General features: G+C 37.8%; 1 protein-coding gene across 5 annotated transcripts in view; it reads right to left on the minus strand.

The window, feature by feature from the left end:
• The window catches only part of IPCEF1 (interaction protein for cytohesin exchange factors 1), a 153,273-nt gene that overhangs the window by 128,575 nt on the left and 3,121 nt on the right, over positions 1-21,577 (minus strand). The window contains exon 1 of one of the 5 annotated variants that reach the window (XM_032485220.1): positions 18,489-19,427. The exons of the other annotated variants lie outside the window; for them this stretch is intronic. The gene's annotated coding sequence lies outside the window, so the exon portion shown is untranslated. Of the gene's footprint in view, positions 1-18,488; positions 19,428-21,577 lie in introns of those variants that run through there. 5 annotated transcript variants of the gene reach the window in all.

The raw sequence follows: 21,577 nt of genomic DNA on the forward strand, positions 1-21,577 counted from the left end.
GAGATACTCCTACAATGGCAAACATTAAAAAGAAATTGGTATAATGCAGAACACCCAGAACTCTCAGACTTTACTGCTGGGAGTGCAAAAAGCTACAACCATTTTTTTTTAATGTTTGGCAGTTTCTTATGAAGTTAAACATAACCTACCCGATGACCACCAGTTTCACTCCTTGGTATTTACTCAAGAGAAAGGAAAACATATACCCATTTTCAAGACTTGCACATGAATACTCACAGTGACTTATTTATAATAGCATCAAACCAGAAATAACCCAAATGCCCAAAAACAGAGAAAAGAGGTAAACTAATGGTGCTGTATCCTTGTGATAGAATAAGCAGCAGTAAACAGAAATGAACTATTACTGATTCCATACAATAGCAAAACTTAATCTCACACACATTATGCTGAATGAGAGAAGCCAGATTCCTAAGAGAATGTGCCATGTGATGCCACTGATAAGAGGTCCTGGAACAAACAGACCTCATCTATGGAGAAAGAAATCGGAACAATGGTTGCCTCTGGGGAGAGGAGAGGGTGGTGAGATTGACCGTAATGGGGCCGGAGGGAAATGTTCCGTATCTTGGTAACAGTGTGGCTTACATGAAAATATGCATCTGCTCAAAGTCACAGAACTGTAACACTTACAAGCTGTACATCTCCCTACTTGAAGACTACACTTCAATAAAATAAGTTAAAGCACAGAAGGTAATTAAACAATATTATTTTAATGAAATGAAAATTAAACCTGAAAACAAATTAAGGAATAAAACAGGGCAAGTTCGTTTCACTCTTTACCTCGAGGAGTCCAAGCCCCACACTGTGGGTGAGATGGAAGCTACAAATCTGTCTTCATTTCCACCTGACTAGAATCACAGCGTGCTTCTAGTTTTCAAGACACATGTTTTTCATATGACGAGCTTCTGACATCAGTAGTTACCTCTCCCTCCCCCTCACCCATGTAGCCCATAAATTAAAGCCAATCTCATCATCTAGAACCTACAAAAATATGGGGCTCAACAGACCTACCAGCTGTGTTAGTAGAACTACCTGTTTCTGTCTCCAACAGGATGACTTCCAGGGAGACTGTCCAAGGTAAGTCTGAATATATATGAGTTTTGCCTTACAGACTAACTTTAGAAACTAACAGGATAAGCTATGATTCTACAGTAATTTTTCCTAGATAAGTTGTTAAGTGATATTCCCTAGATTCAAGGACGTAACTGAATTTCTATCATACGATTCTTAGTACTCTGGTTGTAATTAAATGTACTGACTTTAACTTGAGGTATACGAAAACTTTCCTCAATCCTTTCTCTTCTCTCCCCCATCAACAAACGTGAACTATTGACAAAACTTTCAGTCTCTTCATTTGGTTTTACTTATCTGGACTCATAAGCCATGCCTGGTAAATTTCAGACCTATAATTTGTGGCTTCCTGATTCCAAGATTTCTCCAGAGTCGTTCTCCTGTGACTGTTTTTCCAGTTAAATATTTACACACATACACGGGGTCCACAGGCAGTTCATATTTGACATGATTTAACAGCATCAACATCTGTTTCTCATCATAACGTGACTGGAAAATGTGCCTACTAAACATTTTTTAAATATATTTGTCCAAGCCATTGTTTCTACTCTCATCCTGAGACATTTCTGTGTAAAGAAAACAAAAGATAAGATGGCCCCTCTCAGGCCCTGTTCTTTCCTAATTCCCTTCCTCTGGCCTCAGCAGCCTCTCTTGCCATCAATCATTACTTTCCAAGCCTAACCAAAGCATGTATGTCTTTTTTTTAGTCAGTATGTGAGAAGCACAAAATTAAGTTGAAATATGAAGGGAAAAGTATCTTATTTAAATTTAAAAGCTCCTCTCCCAGAGAAACAACTGACTTCAGTGTGGTCCTCCAAGGTTAGCAAGACTTCATCTAAGGAAAAAGTCCGTGAAGAAAGAAAGAAAGAGAGAGAGAGAGGAAGAAAGAAAAGAAAGAAAAGAAAGAAAGAAAAGAAAGAAAAGAAAGGAAAGAAAGGAAGAAAGGAAGAAAGGAAGAAAGGAAGAAAGGAAGAAAGAAAGAAAGAAAGAAAGAAAGAAAGAAAGAAAGAAAAGAAAGGAAGGAAGGAAGGAAGGAAGGAAGGAAGGAAGGAAGGAAGGAGGAAAGAAAGGAAGAAAGGAAGAAAGAGATTGAAGGAGGGAGGGAGGGAGAAAGGAAGGAAGGGAGGAAGAAAGGGAGAAGAAAGAAACAAAATTCTTGGCTTTCAAGAGGCAAATATTCCTAGGTGCCCAAAATTTCAAATCACAACACAAACACCTGTTCTAATTTTTTCCCAGTTTGTTTAACAAAGTCAATCATATTTTAAGTTCATATGCTTCTCCAGAAATATAAAGCAGTTAGATCATGAGAGGATTCTCTTCAGAACACTAGTTTAGAATAAATCAATCTTGCTTGATTTTCATTCTGTGGTTGTGGGTTTTAATTCAGAAATCTGTTTTCTCCATTTCTGGTCAAGATGGCCGAGTAGTAGGACCACCAGCTTGCCTCTCCTTGCAACTACAACAAAACCACAACTGACTTCTAAACAAGCATTGGAAAAAAAAAAAAAAAAAAAGACTAGAACCTAGCAAAAAAGATCTTCTGCAACTGGAAACATAAAGAGGGAACCACAGCGGGACGGTAGGAGGGATGTGCTTGCAATATAATCAGGCCCCATACCCTCCAAGTGAGTGACTCACAAGCTGAAGAATAATTAAGTCACAGAGGCCCTCCCACATGAGCAAGAGTTCTGAGCCCCACGTCAGGCTTCCCAGCTCAGGGTTCTGGCATTGAGTAGAGGAGAAGACCTCAGGACATCTGGTTTTGAAGGCCACAGGGGCTTAACTCCAGGAGCTCCACAGGACAGGGGGAAACAGAGACTTCATTCTCTTCAGAAGTGCACACAGAATCTCACATGTGCCAGGTCCAAGGGCAGAAGCAGTGATTTCATAGGAACCTCAGCCAGATCTGCCTGCTGGTTTTAGAGGGTCGCCTGGGAGGTAGGGGACAGCTGCGGCTCACCCAGTGGACATAAAAACTGGTGGCAGACATTCCAGGAGTGTTCATCTACATGAGCTTTCCTGGAAACTAACATCTTGATTGGCTCATTAGCACCAAGACCTAGCCCCACCCAACAGCCTGTAGGTTTAAGGGTTGGGAAGCTTCAGACCAAAAAACATATTGGGTGGGAACACAGCCCCATCCATCAGCAGACTTCCTGAGCCACAAATGTCTCTAGACATGGCCCTACTGATCAGAGGTCCAGGACCGATCTTCACCCAGCAGTGGGCAGGCACTAGCTCCTCCTCACAGGAAACCTGCATAAGCCTCTAGTTGAGACTCACCTACCAGGGGAAAGATACCAGAAATAAAGAAGCAATCCTAAAGCCTGTGAAAGGAATCCACAAACACAGGCCAGACTCTACACTGGGACCAGCTGGACCCTGGCCCTTGGGTGACAAGAGAGGAGTATACTGCTGAGATACATAGGATGTCTCCCACAGAGGGCCACCTCTCCAAGGTCAAGAAATGTAACTAACCTACCTAAAAATACAAATAGAAAGATAGACAATATGAGGCATCAGAGGAATACCTTCCAGACCAAGGCACAAGATAAAATCCCAGAAGAAGAAATAAGTGATGAGGAGATAGGCAATTTAATCAAGAAAAAGTTTAAAGTAATGATAGTGAAGATGTCCAGAGAACCCAAGAGGAGTATAGATGCAGAGTTGGAAAATATAAAGAATATCCAAACAGTGTTGAAGAACAAAATCACTGAAATGAATAACACACTAGAAGGAACCAAGAATAGACTAAACGTGGCAGAAGAATGGATCAGTGAGCTAGAAGACAGATTAGTGGAAATCACTACTGCAGAACAGAAAACAGAAGAAAAGAATGAAAAGAAATGAGGATAGTGTAAGAGAACTCTGGGGCAACATGAAGTGCACTAATATTCACGTTATAGGGGTCCCAGAAAGAGAAGAGAGAGAGAAAGGACCTGAGAAAATTTTTGAAGAGATAATAACCGAAAACTTCCCCAACTTGGGAAAGGAAATAGTCACCCAAGTTCAGAAAGCACAGAGTTCCACACAGGATAAACCCAAATAGGAACACACTAAGGCACATAGTAATTAAACTGACAAAAGTTAAGGATAAGGAAATATTAAATATTAAAATTAGCAAGGGAAAAGCAGCAAATAACATACAAGGGAACTCCCATAGGGTTATCAGCTGATTTTTCCGAAGAAACTCTACAGGCCAGAAGGGAGTGGCATGATATATTTAAAGCGATGAAAGGGAAAAACTTACAACCAAGAATACTCTATCCAGCAAGGCTCTCATTCAGATTTGATGGAGAAATCAGAAATCTTCACAGATAAACAAAAGCTAAAAGAATTCAGCATCACCAAACCAGCTTTACAACAAATTTTAAAGGAACTTCTTTAGTCCTCAAACCATAAGAAAAGAGAACAAAAAGAAGAAAGAGAAAAAAAGGACCTACAAAAGATTGCTTTGGCAATTTGGGGTCTTTTATGGTTCCATATAAATTTTGGAATTCTTTGTTCTAGTTCTGTGAAAAATGTTGTTATTTTGACAGGGGTTGCATTGGATCTGTAGATTGCTTTGTATAGTATGGCCATTTTGATAATATTGATTCTTCCAACCCAAGAGCACAAAATATCTCTCCATTTCTTTGTTTCATCTTCAATTTCCTTCATCAATGTTTTACAGTTTTCAGAGTATAGGTAACCTCCTTGGTTAAGTTTATTTCTAGGTATTTTCTTGTTTTTGATGCAATGGAAATGTTTATGAGAGTTATAAAATTCTGGTTTTTGAAGGGGGGAAAAAGTGAACGAATGGCCACAAATGGCAAAATATCCTTCTTTTTTGTTGGTGAGTTGTATTCCATTACATATATATGCTACATCTTCTATATTCATTCATCTCTTCATGTGCCCTTAGGATGCTTCCAGCAATTATAAATAATGTTGCTGCTAATAGCAGAGTTTATGTATCTTTTTGAAGTAATGTTTCTAGTTTACTCAGATATATGCCCAAGAGTGGAATTGTTGAGCCATATGGTGGTTCTACTTTTAGGTTGTTGAGAAACCTTCATACTGTTTTCCATAGTGGTTGCACCAATTTACATTCTCACCAACAGTGTACAAGGGTTCCCTTTTCTCTACATCCTTGTCAACTTTTGTTATTTGTTTGTTTTTTTTTTCTTTTGATGATGGCCATTCTGACAGGTGTGAGATGATCTCTCATTGTGATTTTGATTTGCATTTCCCTGATATTAGTGATGTTGAGCAACTTTTCATGTTCCTGTTGGCCATGTGCATTTCCTCTTTTGGAAAAAATGTCTGTTCAGTTCTTCTGCCCATATTTTAAATGGGTTGGTTGGTGGTTTGTTTGTTTTTTAATTGAAGTACAGTTGACTTAAAAGGTATTAGTTTCTGGTGTACAGCATAGATGGATTTGGAGGGCATTAAGCTAAGTGAAGTAAGTCAGACAGAGAAAGACAAATACTATGAGAAACACTTACATGTGGGATCTAAAAAAATACAACAAACTAGTGAATATAACAGAAAAGAAACAGACTCATGTATGTAGAGAAGGAACTAGTGGTTACCAGTGGGGAGAGGGAACGGGGAGGGGCAAGATGAAGACAGAGGATTAAGAGGTACAAACTATCAGGTATAAAATAAGCTACAAGGATGTATTGTATAACATGGGGAATGTAGCCAATATTTTATAATAACTATAAATGGAGCATAACTTTAAAAATTTGTGACTCACTATATCACATACCTGTAACATATAATAATGTACATCAACTAAACTTCAATTTACAAAAACATATTATAAAATAAATACATAAATAAATTTTAAAAAGAAATACATTTTCTCATTTTATTGATATGTTGTCATAAGCAATAACAAAGCAAAATTTTAAAAATGAAAACAAAAACAAAAACTCCTGAGTGAATCATAAATCCTAGAAGCAGACCATAGTTTGTATGTATTCAAGAAGCAAAAATAAAAGGAATGATTGTTTTCAACAATTTTGTGACTTATTTTTTTAATTTGTGTCTCATTTAAGACCTTGATTTTTCCTTTTCTTTTCCCTGATTTATCTTTTGGCCATGGTACAACTCATTTCACTCTGGAAAGAAAGTGATTGGATAAAGAAAAGGTGAGACTAAAATGAATATAATTGACTTTGACAGCCCCAAGGAAAAGATTTATTTTCAAGTAGCCTGGAAAACTTGGCTCTAATAAAGCTTTTCATGCATCTGAGAGTTTAAATAATCCCTTATATTCTTAATTCCTGTCATACTAGTTAAAAAGTGTAACATACTATTTTTAGATATTCAGTGTTATTAAATAATATGAAAGGTTGCTCAAATCCAGCAATCACACTACATACTCAGAGAAGCGCCTCCTAGGATACTATATACTTCCTCAAACTAACAAATATATATAAATATTTATATAATATAATATATATTAATAAAATAATATATGTAAACAATATATATGTAAGTGTTAGCTTTAGTTTGCTGTTCTGACACTTCAAATATTTATGCTAGTTTTAAAAGAAGCTAAGTAATTACGATATGTGGATAAATAAAACCTACAGATGATCCAAATTTTTTTTATCCATGAACTTTCATTACATAGTAGATAAACATTTCAGGAAAAAAAAGATACTATGTACATTAATTTTTTCTTAACTTTAAGAGAATTAAAATGTAATGAGCATCAAAAAGGCTCAAGGAACTTTATAAAACCTTCCAGAAGGGGAGGAGGGAATATTTCCCAACTCTTTTTATGAAGACAGCAGCACCCTGGTACCAAAACCTGAAATAGACATCATAAGAAAAGAAAATTGTAGACCGGTCTCCCTCATGAACAAAGGTGTAAAAATTCTTAACAAAATATTGGCAAATTGAATCCAGCCATATATAGAAAGGATATTACATATGACTATGGGAAGTTTATCCCAGTCTTAACATTTGAAAAGCAATCAATATAATCACTATATTAACAGAATAAAGGGAGAAAACCACATGATCATCTCAACAGATGTAGAAAGTGTGTGCGCCAAAACCTACAGCTCATCATGGAAAGCTCAGGGACAAGATGAGGGTGCATCCGCTCTTACCACTTCTATCCAGCATTGTACTCGAGGACCTAGCCAGTGCAATGGGGCAAGAATAAAAATTAAAAAGAAGTCCTACAGAATGGAAAGGAAGAAGAAAAAACCCTCATTTGCAGATGACATGATCATTTTAAAAGAAAATCCTGTGGAATCTAAAACAAACAAACAAACAAACAAAAACTTTTAGAACTAATAAGCCAGTTATCAAAGGGTGGGATACAAGATAGAAAATATAGGTTTTACATCTATATTCTAACAACAAACATCTGGAAATTGAAATAAGTTATAAAATAATATCATTTATAATAGCATCAAAAATACAAAATAGGGATAAATCTAACAAAAGATGTGAAAGACCTATACAATAAAATGTACATTGCTGAGAGAATTAAAGACCTAAAGAAATGGAAAGATACACATTTTCCATGAGTCAGGAGACTGAATACTGTTAAAATGTTAATTCTCTCCAAATTGGCTTATCAGTTCAATTCACTCCCAATCAAAATTCCAGCAGAATTTTTTAAATTGACAAACTGATTGTAATATTTTTATTAAAGGAGGTAGAATAGACAAAACAATTTTAAAACAAAAGCAACAGCAGATTCCAGACTCATCATAAAGCTAAGGTAATCAAGATAGTACAGTTTGACATGAAGACAGGCAGTAGATCACTCGAGAAACATGGAGAGTCCAAAAATAAATGCATACATGTATGGTCAGTTGATTTTTGACAAAACAGTAGAAGCTCAACTCAGTAGAGAAAAGATACTCTTTTCAACAAATAGTGATGGAACAATTGGGTATCTATGTATAAACAAACAAACAAACAAAAAACTTCCTTGATCTATATTTTTCTCTGTGTACTAAATTAACTCAAAACAGATTATAGACCCAAATGTAAAACCTGAAACTACAAAACTTCTTGAAGAAAACATAGGAGACTTTATCAAAATTAAGAATTTCTATTCCTTGAAAGACACTTTTAAGAGAATGAAATGACAAACTATACTCTGGGAATCAATTTTATGTGTGTGTATGTATGTGTATGTGTATATATACATACATATATATATATATGCCTATACCCAGAACATCTAGACATCTCATAATACTCAATGAGAAAACAAATAACCTGATAAAAAAAATGGGTAAGGGATATGAACAGAAACTTCACAAAAGAAGACAAATGTCAAATAAGCATTTGAAAAGATGTTCAGCACAATTAGTCATTAGGGAAATGAAACTTAAAAGCACAATGTTACTCCTACGTACCTATTAGAATGACTAAAGTTAAAAATATTGATCATACCAAGACTTGATGTAGATATGGAGCAAAGGGAACCCTCATACATTACTGGTGGGACTATAAAATGGTTCAATTACTTTGGAAAACAGCTTGGTAGTTTCTTAAAAAGTTAAACATACACTACAACCCAGCCATTCTACTTCTGAATATTCATCCAAAAGAAATTAAAGAACATATATGTTCAAAGATTTGTACAAAAATGTATATAGAAGATTTATTTAAAATAGCCTAAAACTGGAAAGAACCTAAATAGAATTATAGAAATAGAATTATACAGTACTGTTTGATATTTTGTTCCCTGTAATCATCACTGTTTCAGCATTTAAACATTATGAAATTTTTTTCCTAAATTTGTCCTAATGCAGATGGTTGTTTGTTTTGCTCTGTTGGGAGCAATGTGAGGAATCAAGTTTTATATATTTTATATGTAAAGATACCTAATAACATCTTTCTTATTTCCAATTTATACAGCTGAGGTTGTTAGAGGAAAAAAATGAAAATTTCCAGTTTTAGATATTGCCAAAAATGTCCAAATCTTGTCCATCAAGTCATCTTCCCCATTATTCACTATCTACTTTTATAAGTTGGGAATTTGCCATAATAACAAAGCTTATTTTTTTTTAATGAATGCTTAAATACATTGAAATTTAGTACTGTGTCTTAGTCAACTGACTAGCCATGTGGAAAACACCTTTAAAAAGCTACCTTCATCAAAATAAATTTCAGGTGAATACAAAATTTGAATATATAAAATAAAATAATAAAACTATTAGAAGTAAGTATAGGAGAATTTACTTCTTTTTAGAGATTAGCAACTTTTCTAAGCAATATACAAAACCCAAATTCCAAAAAGATTAGTGAATGTGATGGCATAAAAACGTTTTTTTCTGCACAGAAAAAAATATCATACAAAGTTAAAAGACCAATGATCAACTGGGAAAAATACTTCAACATGTTATGACAATGAGCTCATTATCTTAATATTAGAAAGGCCTCTTACAAATCGGTTATAAAAGACCATTAAGCCAATGGAAAAATTGACAAAGAACTTAGAGGCAGCTCATGGAAAACAAACACAAATGGTTTATAACATATGAAAAGACAGCCGACCTCAATTATAAACAATTGAAAAGTAAAATGTCAATGTTATACGACTTTTCATTTACTGGAAGGCAAATCTTAAAATATATGTCATTAAGAAATATTTAAGTGAAAAATCAAGATGTATAACAATCTATATAGTATGCCTCTACCTGTGTAAAAATAATTATATATGTATATACATGTATATTGATATATACACAAATTTGCATGCATGCTTAAATACACATAGAACGTTCTAGAAGAACATTGTATAAACTGGTTACAGGGGTTTCTCCTATGATGGGAACCTGAAAGTCCTGAGTGAGGAGTAACCATAACTTTCCATCCTGTGTTCTTTTCATAATGTTTAAATTTTTAAATGTATGTCAGCATTACCTTTTCAATGAAAAATAGCTAGTTGATTTTAAAAAACTAAATTATTGTGTTCAACAAATATTTCTTTGTGTCAATCATGATTTGAAGTAGTAGGAATATAGGTGGTGGAAAACCAACATAAATCTCTATCCTCAGCTCTAACATGCTCCTCGGGGGAGAAAAAATAAAAGTCTCTAATGAATTCTGTTCAGTCTAGTCATTTCTCCTACAATTTCATAAATGTTTTCTTTGGATATGTGCCCCTTTTTTAATGTAAGTGAATATACTGAGTCTTACATAAAATAGTAACTGTAGAAATGCATTCTTTGGAACTGCCACAATTGTCATAATCATAATTTGGATAGGACTTGTCAGGTTAGAAGAAGCAAGAAGAGATTCGTGGTTCAGCCTCCATGTGTACTCGTACCATTGAAGAATTTCATTCTTCTTGCAACAAAATATTTCCAATCTCTAACTTCATTTTAATGGTTTCTCTATTGAGAGTTAAGAAGCCCCTTGCTCCCTTACTACTTAATTCATTACTTTAGAATCCAAACCTAAATTATGTCCTGAGGAACATTACTGTATATATAAAATAGACAAACAACAAGAATCTACGGTATAACACAGAGAACTATATTCAGTTTCTCATAATGAGCTATAATGTAAAAGAATCTGAAAAATATACATATATGTATGTGTATATATAACTGAATCGCTTTACTGTACACATAAAACTAACATTGTAAATTGACTATACTCTAATAAAAATAAGAATTAATTTTTTTAAAATACCAAAGACTTTTACCATCATCCACATCCACAGAATTCCCATCAGTGACCTAAATTCTCATTTCCACTGCATCTCTGTGTCTTTTTCTCTGGATGTAGAACAACAGTGCCAACAAAATGTAAAATTACAGTTGTTAAGGCTTTGTTTCACTTATAAAAACTTTATATTTTGGTTAAAGGATGGAGTAAGCTAAAGGACAGTATTTCTAAAGTATATAATAAATGAGCACTAGCCTTGCTCAGTGCTCTGTCATAAAGGATTCCTTGGCCAAAATATTGGGAAAAGCTGCTAATTAAGTTTCCCCATAATTAAACACTTTCCCCATATTGGAAATTAACAATACCTGTTAGCATCTTGGCCCCTGATAAAAATCCTTCAGTAAAAAAATTTTCTTAACTTTGAGCCTTTCTTTCTCCCTTCTCTGTGTTGTTTAAGAAATTTCCTGACATCAGAGGAAATTATAATCTGAGCTCAAACCAGGACGAGTCTCAGTTTTGAATCTTTGCTGTCCTCTCAGCAAACTCAAGGATCTCCTAGCTCCGCTTTGAAATCCATGCTGTCAAATTTCTTATTAGCTCACAGCTAACCAGAAGCTTCCACCTGTAAGACTTCCATCTGTAAAGCACAACATACCTCTGTCACAAAGAGCACATTCCTGGTCCCCTGGCAAGAAGAAAGTGAAAAGACTTAGTACGTGTGGGCTTAGAACAACCGAAATTCAATATTACCTGCCAGATTACTTCCTCGTAAGGTCACAGCAATGGCCAATAACAACAAAAGCAACGTCCATTTTTTTTAAGCAGGGGACAAAAGAGATCTCATTCAAACCACTCCCCCAACACAAAACGTTATGGGAAACAACCTTCCTGGTAACAGAATACCAACAGGACTTTTAAAATCACAGCCTCTCATTCAACAATACTCTGCACAAGAAAGTTTTATTTGGATGAAATTTTAAACCCAATCCAAGAATTTTCTCTTACAGGGCCCTCACAAGTAGGTCCGGCCATGGAGCCAGGCCTCCCTAAGTTCTGATTAGCTCTTGACGTTTGTCACTAGACCCTACTTCCAAGATTTCCAGGCGCAAAATAGTCTTGCCGAGTCCTGAAGTTCAACAGAGCATTTCTCCAATCTACTAGCTAAAGGTAAACCTTATTAAAGGAATCCTTTGTTTCCATTTTTCAAAGGTGACATTCCCATCAAGAAAACCCTGCTACAATTGCATTAATTCACGTGCAGGACAAATGCAACTGAAAAATCAAGGGTTGTGATATTTTCATACTTTTATGCCCTATGAGACACTTGACCTATTGATAACTTTTTATGTGGCAGATGCACCTTCTGGTGAAAGGCTGTGAGAGACAAGAACTGATCTGAGCTTCTAAGCTTAATACATCAAGAAGCTAAAGCTGGTCATTTTGTGTGTGTATTTAAAAACTTTTCTGATTAAAAAATAATCTTAAAAACTTTGAAGAGTTTCTCTACTTCGGCAAATGTAACTGGAGACTCGAGTATTTTGTCTCCAATTCTGCTGAATCCCCACGTCTTCTACACCAACTGGGCACCAGGGCCCTCCCCCCACACCTACCTTATGCAGATTTCTAAATCACCAGAGAAACCACCAGGCAGCAGAAAGCCAGCACATGTGGGCGGTCTCCAAGACCAAGAGAAGCTGTTACCTGATGAGAGGGGCTTGAGAGACAAAGGGAGACTGTCTAGGGGCTCTGTGTAAAATAAGCACATTATAGGGTCAGAAAAAGTTATCAATAAAGATATGTGATCAAGGTCACATATCAGGAGGAGCCTTACAACATCTCGATGCTCAGCTGATCTTGAAGCAGGTCTGGTGGGGACCCTGGAGGGGATCGTGGTCGGGGGGACTTGAAAGAAACTTGGTCCAATGGAAAAGCCAGGATTAGCGCCTGCCCTTTGGAAATGCACGCCTGTCTCTTACCCAAAGCCCCCAAAGCTAGATCAGTTTCATTTCCTGGTGGTCTTCAGGGTGTTACTGAAACTAAAGTCATGGACTGGGCCCTCAAACAAGGCAGTTCATTGAGATGTTTCCTCAGTCACAGACCCCCACAACCTCGACAGAGCCTGGTGTTAGGAAAGAGGAAGAATGAAATGCAGAAAACCACCACCATCTTCACCCACAAAGGAAAATACTTCCTTATACTGAAAGACGGTTTATATGAAAGAAGCTGCAAAATCTTCAAAAATAAGTGATGCAGTGCTTGTTGTTGATCAGTTCACATTTAGAGGGTTTAGGTCAGGTATTTATCAGCTAGTTGTGAGCCAGGTGATTTGACAATCCACATCAGCTCTGGGTCGGAAGGATCTGACTGGCTAATTCACAGACGGGTGTTAGTAACGCATAACAACTGAAAGACCTTTCCCTCCAAGAATGTGTTCATTTTAACCCAGACTTGAGAGTGAAAAGAGTCTAGGAGTCAGGAAATCTAGGCAGTGAACTGAGCATTACCTGTAACAAGCTGCACACATTTAGGAAATCACAAAGTCTCTTTGGACCTCAGCTCCCTCTCTATAAAGTGGTAAGTGGAGAGTAAATGAAGTCTACAGTCCTCTTAGCTAAAATAGGTTTGGTGTCTGATCCTACAGAGTAGGCACTAACATCAGGCATCCAAGAGAGGGGAGTAGAGGCCTCCCAGCCCAGCCAAGGACAAGGCTAAGCATACACGCCCAATGCGGTGATCTAGCCTGGGACACATGGAGGAGCAGAAGATGATTAGTCTTTCAAACTTTTATCTAGGTGATAAATCAGCAGAGACAACTTACTGATAAAGGTCAGGTGATGGAGTGCTCCTCAGCTTAGTCGTTTACTAGTACTACAGCCTCGGACAAGCCACTTCACCATTCCGAGCCTGTTTCCTCAATGGACACATCCCTATCTGCCCCACACACAGAAGCACAAAGTCAATATAAGAAAAGGTGCACATATGCACCCGGGAGATTATAAAGTACTCATAGCTCAGAGGTTCCACGTGAAAGGGCATTTAGGATTTAGAAGGAGGTCTCCTTCTCAAAAATCTAAAACAAAAGCAAAAACAAATGAAAGGCTAGAAAAAAACTTTTGAGAAAATAGCTTCCTACTTGCCCACTCCTAAAATATAGACACTGAAATACAAATACATGAAACTCCTCTAGGCTCTCCAAGAGAACAGACAGGAGACTTTCACTGGAAATGTCTGCATAATAAAATGATTGCTAAACCCAAAGTCTTTGTCATACTTACTCAAGGCCCCAGACCACACAAGACGTTCAAGCAAGCAAAAGAATCAGAGAATCTCTGCTTTACACCAGGAGACAAGACACATGCTGAGACAGCAGGCAGAGGATAGGGCTCAGCAGAGGGACTAGTCCAATGTGCGCAAGTAATCCCGAAGAAGAGGTACAGAAATGTGGGGGGAGAGGGAGGGATAGAGAAAAGAGATTTGGCCACAGCTCAGATTCCCTGGTGGCTGTTGATTGGGGTGAACAGGTTGGGGAAAAGAAGAAAGCTTTTCTTACCTGAATGAGCAGGTCATCTAGGAAGAGAAGTATTAAACAACAAAGCGACCTTGACCCCAGAACAAGTAGACTCCATCAATGCACAGTGTCATTGAATAAAGCAATATTAACCCCTAAATGAGGGTGGAGACCTTAATGATTTTTTTAAACTTTACCCAACCAAGTTCATTTGTTTTGGTCAATTCTCCATGAACCCTCAAGAGAGTATGAGGAGCTCATCCACCATCCAGGGAATATTGGACAGTAATTGAATTTTTTAAATATGTGATATGAGTACAATGTCAGTGTATATGAGGGGAAAATCCTGCTAGCAAGAGGAAACTGAGTAGGGAACCAGAGTCAGATGGAGACTGGAAAGATGGGGGATTCAAATCACATTGTGGAATAATCGTTGAAGAGAATTGAGGTCAGGGAACTTCCCTAGAGAGAACTCCAGTAACAAGACAGAGAACCAAGAAATAAATCAAATAAGAAGCTATGGTTGAAAGGCTTAAGAAAAAGTCTGAGAGCGAGATGGAGTGTATGTCATTAAGGTAGACAGGGTTTATCTGAGTCTTGAAGACTACAGAAGGGATAATTCAGGGATGTGATCAGCACAGAAAGAGGTGCTGAATCCACAGAAATGAGGCTGAGAGTTGAGAAGGGCCCTAGATTTGAGCAGAGAGCACTGTGAATAGAGTGTAATGAATGAAAGCAGGCAGGAAATTTGCCAGGCTAAGTCAGTTCAGAAGGTTTTATATAATGTGTGAATTCCCCAGCCTCTCTGCTTTTCCTTCTCCTACTTGCTACATGCCTGTCTGTTTTTCCTTTGTGTCCACCAGAAAGTTCAATGCACAAGGAAGATGACACTAATTGTTTAAATCTATGAAATGTTTAGTGAAGAAATGATACAAGCACAAATGTTGAAATGTACCTTTACAGACAGTGTGGATTCGTTCATGCTTTATCTGATTCTCATGGTCATAACTCATTAAGAATTGGTTATATTAAGCCTTAAAAATTTATAATAGCTCTATGGCTTTATCTAAAAAGATAAATGTGATGTATAAGCCTAGGACTGCTGTCCACGCTTTAGCTACTATCCAATTGGATTGATAATTTCTCAAAACGACTTCACCTATTTGTTGAGCCTTGTGCCATATGCTTCCAGGGATACAAAAGGGAAATAAGTGAAATAAGGAGAAAAGAAGAAATTTCCTTTTCTTCCAATTAAATTAGTGGGAAGAACATGTTAAAGGATTTGACATGATGCTTTGGCCACAATACTCAAGAAAGTGCCATTTTGTTAGGAAAAATACAAATGTATGAAAACCCATCCTTAACATCAAACTTTCTCCAAAGCATTCCATGTCCTTACCAAACTCTTTCCTCCTCAAGTCTTCTCCTTCCCCTCTTTTCTTCATGTCTCCGGAGGAGAAGTATCAATGCCATCAATGTATCAACCCTCTGCCTGCCCATTTTCCCCTGCTACATTTGACCCAATTATGTCTCGCTGCCTTTAATATACTCACATTGGCTTGGGGTGCGTTTTAATAACTTTATTGTCCTTTTACATTTGATTTTGTGCTTTTCTTCTGTCTGTATTTCTAGTAAATCACCATCACAAGTGACACAGCCCATTTTTCAGTTTACAAAGCTATTAATATACATCATCTCATGAGAGACCCGAATAACTCTTTGAGGCAAGTAAAGATATGATGCTACCCATTGCAGAAATGGAGAAACTGAGATGTGAAATATTAATAACCCAACGTTCACCTACATAGCAACTGGCATAACAAAGCATGTGGCTTGAGATCCCAGACTCTTCCCATTATATAGCTGCCTAATATACAGCAGCATGGCTGCCATTTTGTCTTGGCTTCAGAGGGAAAGGTCTGTTTTGTATTTTCCCCCCTGAATCCATGGTCGTCTTTCTTCTTTCCATCCACTTGAAATTTAGCCTTCCTTCCACAGTCTGTTCAGCTTCTTCTCCATCATTAAACTCTTCAGGTTCATGCTCTCTCTAACTTTTATAAGTCCTTACTCTATACGGTTCATTATAACAATCATGTATCACTTTTGGTTTTTCATTTAATGTCTCATGAGTTGGTTTCATTGCTCCAGTAAATTAGGAAGATATTCTAGGGAATAACTCTTTAAAAATACTTTGTTTATATTTTCCATAATGCCTGATACAGAGAAAAATTTTAACAAATTTTTGCTGAATTGGGCTGAATCTCTCAGGGACCATAAGAGAATCTATGTTTAAGAAATCATTTTTCAATACCACTTACGGTCAAGTAACTGGAAAATTTGTATGAGTGATGATGCTGATAGGCTTAAAAACACTTAGAGATCAGGAAGGACCTTACTTTAGTCTTCAGAGCCACCAGGTATCAAAACGAAGTTGCAAAAAAAAACAAGTCAATTAAGGACAACCCTCTTTCCAAAAGACAGCCACCACCACTCGCACGCGCCTATTCAGATTCATGCTGGGGGCCTCCCTGTACTACATTTTGCTCTTCTGTTATTTTGTTTTCTTTTGCTTTATATGACTACTAGTTACTTTTTGGTTGACAACTTGTTAAACTTGTCAATTCTTTACAGTATTTGCAAATGCTGCATATCTGAATCTTTCTAGGGTCAGTTATCATGAAGAAAAAGCTCTCTTCACCTATTCATCATCACCCATTCAAAAAGTTTGGTTACTGCACCCCCAGATGGTAAATGATCATATATAAAATAGGTAATGTGTTAGGAACATGATTTTAATATGTCAGAGTACAGTTTTCTCTCATTTTTATCAAATACACACATATATAAAGAAAAAGGAGAAAGTATTGAAGTTTTGACACCAAAATGTTAACTATGATTATTTCAGTATGGTAGATCATGGCGGGGAAATGTATGTTTTATGTGCATTTTTGGCAATAAACATGCAAATATATGTACTAAAGAAAAAATTGTTTTTAAAAACTTAAACAGTAAATAGCAAGATCATTGATAGCATATATTTAGTATGAGGCCAAACGCAAAGTATTTGCCTAAAGAGTTTCTTTTTTTCCCCTCCCTTTATCTAATTTGATATTTACCAAGCTTTTCTTTTTCTCAAGAATTTTTTCTGGTCTTATAAAAAATAGAAAGCATGAATGGAGACTATTCAAACACATCCTCCCAAAATCCTGCCTTCTTAACTTCTAAGGTCCATTTCCTTCCTCTTTTCAATCTGAATCCTTAGAAGCAAATGCTCTATTTGCCCCAAGCCTCCTCAGCTGTGATCTGGAAATGTCTTTAGGAACGAGATTTTCCTCAATGTGCAGGCAAGTCTGTGACAGACGCTCTGAACATCATATTCTTCACCCAAACAAACTTCTGGCCCAAATGGGGTCAGTTCACATACACTCTCGGCCCAGGAATGAGCGGAAGGGGGACCAGCACGAAGCAGCCTCACCTAAGAACAAGAAATCACGTGACATTCTTTGTCCTCCACCTTCAAGGCAGCCATGTGTCACTGGCCTCTCAGGTGCAACAGTCAAGGTCGGACTCCGGAATCAAATGACCGGGCTTGGGACCCTGACTCTACCACTTACTGTGTGACCTTGAGCCAGGTTCTTAAACTCTCTGAGCCTGTTTCTTCATCAGGAGCAGGAGAGCTAGTTAAAAACAGCTCTTCCCAGAGTTATTCAATTAAGGAAATTAGACAATGAATATACAACCTTTAACCCTGGCAGACAGAACGTGGACAGCACACGTTAACCCTTAGTCATGACCGTAGTGCTGACGACACGTGACACACAGCTGCTGGGGATGTGAAAACAAATGCAGCCTATCTGAGAAACTACCATTAGAAACAAGGAGCAGCCCTCCTGAGCCCTGTTTTTTGACCATCACTCCAAGGCTGGCCTCAGTGGCACTCACTGCCCAGAAAGTCCCGTGCATCACTGAGGACACCTCACTGGCCAGGGACCTCCAACCATTCTGTCCACGGTAAGAAACACGAGGCTGTGGGGAGCAGGCAGTGTGGTGCTCGGTGTCTGAACTCAGTTCTGGACTGAGAGGAGAATCTTGTTCACTTGTTCCCACAGCAAAGCGCACAGGGGTAAGTATTTATTGCAAAGTGGAAATGACCGTAACCCAAGTCTAGGACTCTGCTGCTACCAGGAACACCAAATTGAAAAGCAAAGCGACTTTGGAAGAAATAGCCAAGACTTACTTGCTTACTTACTCTGCTTTGATGAATGCTCTGGGGTCCCTCTCCTCGTGCTGGCTTGTCAGCTCAGAATGGCTGGGAGGCGTCTGGTGTTCCTCTCAAGGCAACTGGTTTGTACATCACTGTGGAATGTTTGTGAGTGTTCACAAAATAAAACTAAAGAGGGCTCTAGTGCCTGCTTCAAACCTTGCTTGACAATGTCCTCTTAAGTCCCTGTTACCTATGCAAGACAGCTCCAGGTGATTAACCAAGCCGAAAATTCAAGTGCAGGGAAACTTGGTAGCTTGTGTTCCAGGGTGGAATCCAGCTCGAGCTGGAAAACCTTGGCCATATTTCACCAGGAGAGTTCAAGTTCAGTTCCTTCCCTTTGACGGAATGGCTGGATCTAACCAAGAAAAGGTGGTAATTCCCCCGATAACAAGAGAACTTAAAAGGTGATCTTGTCTGTTCTCTTGCAATAAGATATCCAGAAAACACAAAGTATCCGGTAAGCATTTGGTGAATGTTAAATATTCAAAAATGGGCATTCATCGTGTTATGTGATTAACATTCACACTCACGAGTGAGAGCAATTCTTTGCCTATCTCTCCAGAATCGTAAGAGAGGTTGGGATTTGTGATCCAAAGAGGAAAAAGCATATAAGGCTTTTAGCGTAATTCACTTCGGGCTTCTAAAAGGTGGCACGAACAAAGTTGTTATAACTGGCCTGCACTTTAAGTGAATTAATGAAATCTTCCTGTTGCAACCATTGGTTTGCTAACCTAGCAGAATCTTCAAACACGTTCAAGAAGCTAATGAGACCACAGGTGCTCATCTGACCATGACAACTAGTGCAAACTCCCCCCGAAATGCGTTGCGCTCTGAGCGCTCCAGACAGAACAATCATAAACCAGCAGCCTAAAAAGTATGGTTTTCATGTTCACAGCCATGGTCTCCGTTTTTGAAAAGAATTAGAGATTTTCTCCTTAAAACGTGACTTAGTATAAGTGCAGCCAAGTGTCTTCTGGGTGAGTCAGGACACCTTACACCCAATTGTATTTCGTAAGAGGGGATAATGTCAAATTGAGATTCCCTGGGAAGAATTGTGTGTCAGTGCCATTTCTTTCCTTTCTTCTGAGAGATCTGTATTTTCCTGTCTTAGGTATCAATATATTAATGTGTCTACAAATGCTTAAATGTCCTACTCCTCTTTGATATTAGAGATTGGTGCACAAGATGCCTATGAAAGTATTTTCCTTCAGGATAGTCAGGGGAAAAAAAGAAGTTCTATCCTGTTCAAATTTGAAAGAATCTATCCAGTCACAAATTTCTATTGAGCATTTTGAAAAAAATTATATAAAATAAATAAGTCTACAGAAAATGGAATATAAATCAATTAAGGTCAATTAAGAGAGGAGCAAAAAGATATTTTTAGTTTTGAGCGGATTAAATGTATTAGCCTCCTACAATAATGTTTTCCTGCTAAAACAATGTTGTTCTGCTGGGATAATTATGCTAATAGGAATTAGGGTAATTTAAACTCAACTGAAAAGAGAAGTTAAGGGATTCTTATATTACAGAGAAACCCAAGATTACACTTGAAATCCTGGCTATTTATGCTGTTATTAAATTAGCTACTCAAGTACCAGACTAACTTTATGCCAAACGGATCAACAATTATAGATAAAACTACTAAAATAACCCAACATCCCATTAATTGGGGAGTTTCCATTTGCCATCTGCTTAGATTGGAGCCTTAGGTTTTATACTGGGACCAAAGTGCCACCACATTACGCCATTTTTCCAATTCAGAAGATTTGAACTTTTCTTTCACTATACAACTTGGGGAAGTAAATGTCCCCCCAAGCAGACACTAATGTTCTATATCTAGTAAGTGACCACATCGGTATAATAATCGGGAATCCTTCGCTGAGTGCCCTTTTATAGATTTCACAATAGCCTAATTTTCATTTTGTAAATGTGTCTCATTGTGTAGCGTCTTTTTCATTCCCATTCAATGATGAAGCGAATTACTGTTTGAGGCCCCATGCCACAGGTTGAAGTCAGAGAAATGAGTCATGCTGGATTTGATCCCTAGACATGCTTGCCAGCAACACAGATGAGTTTACCACCAGCACTTAAAGTGACTTTCAGTCTTTAGTCTCTGCATTTGTTTCCTAGGGCCACCGTAACAAAATACCACAAGCTGAGCGGCTTAAAGCAATAGAAATGTATTCTCTCAGAATTCTGGAGATCAGAAGTCTGAAATCAAGGTGTTGGCAGGGCCAGGCTCCCTCTGAAAACCTATAGCGGAGAATGCTTCCTTGCCTTTTCCTAGGCTTCTGGTGGGAGCTGGCAGTTCCTTGGTGTCCACTGGCTTGCAGCTTTGTCGCTCCAATCTCGTCTTCCTCATCACGTGGCTGTCTCCCCGCATGTCTCTGTATTCACAGGACCTTCTTCTTATAAGGACACCGGTCATACTGGATTAGGAGCCCCCTCACCACAACCTTCTGAAGTTAACCAATCACATCCACAACTACTCCATTTCCAAATACGGTCACATTCTGAATTTCTGGGGGTTAGGATTTCAGCCTGTCTTTTCTTGGGGGGAGGCACTGTTTAGCCCATAAGACCCCCTACTACCTTTAATTTAATCCCCTTCTGCCAGTAAAGCTTTTGTGTGCCAACTGAATCTCTCCATGGTAAGAAAATAAAATACGAGCAAAGACAGAACACCCCACTGGTTTATAATGTTTTTACTTTCTTCAGAGCATTACCAGTTAATTACATTTGGTCCACACAACCAAACAGACTGGTTAGGTATTTATATCTCAGCTTTTACGGATGAGAAAACTTAGGTGTAGAGAAGTTAAACACCTTGCTTGGTAGCACACCACGTTCATACACCACAGGAAGAACCCTCGGGCCTCCTAACGCTTCCATCCATACTTCTCCCACTAAGAAACAGAGCCTACTATAGAGACCATCACTCTGCAGGCACTGACCCTCAACATGGAAAATGGATATTTTCAAAGTAAATAGAATGTTACTATCAAAGGGAAGCAGGAGGCATCCTTGTGATGAGAGAACCATTATGTACCTTGACCAAGGCTGTGGACTATCTA

This window comes from Camelus ferus, chromosome 8, assembly GCF_009834535.1.
Source record: "Camelus ferus isolate YT-003-E chromosome 8, BCGSAC_Cfer_1.0, whole genome shotgun sequence".
NCBI lineage: Eukaryota > Metazoa > Chordata > Mammalia > Artiodactyla > Camelidae > Camelus > Camelus ferus.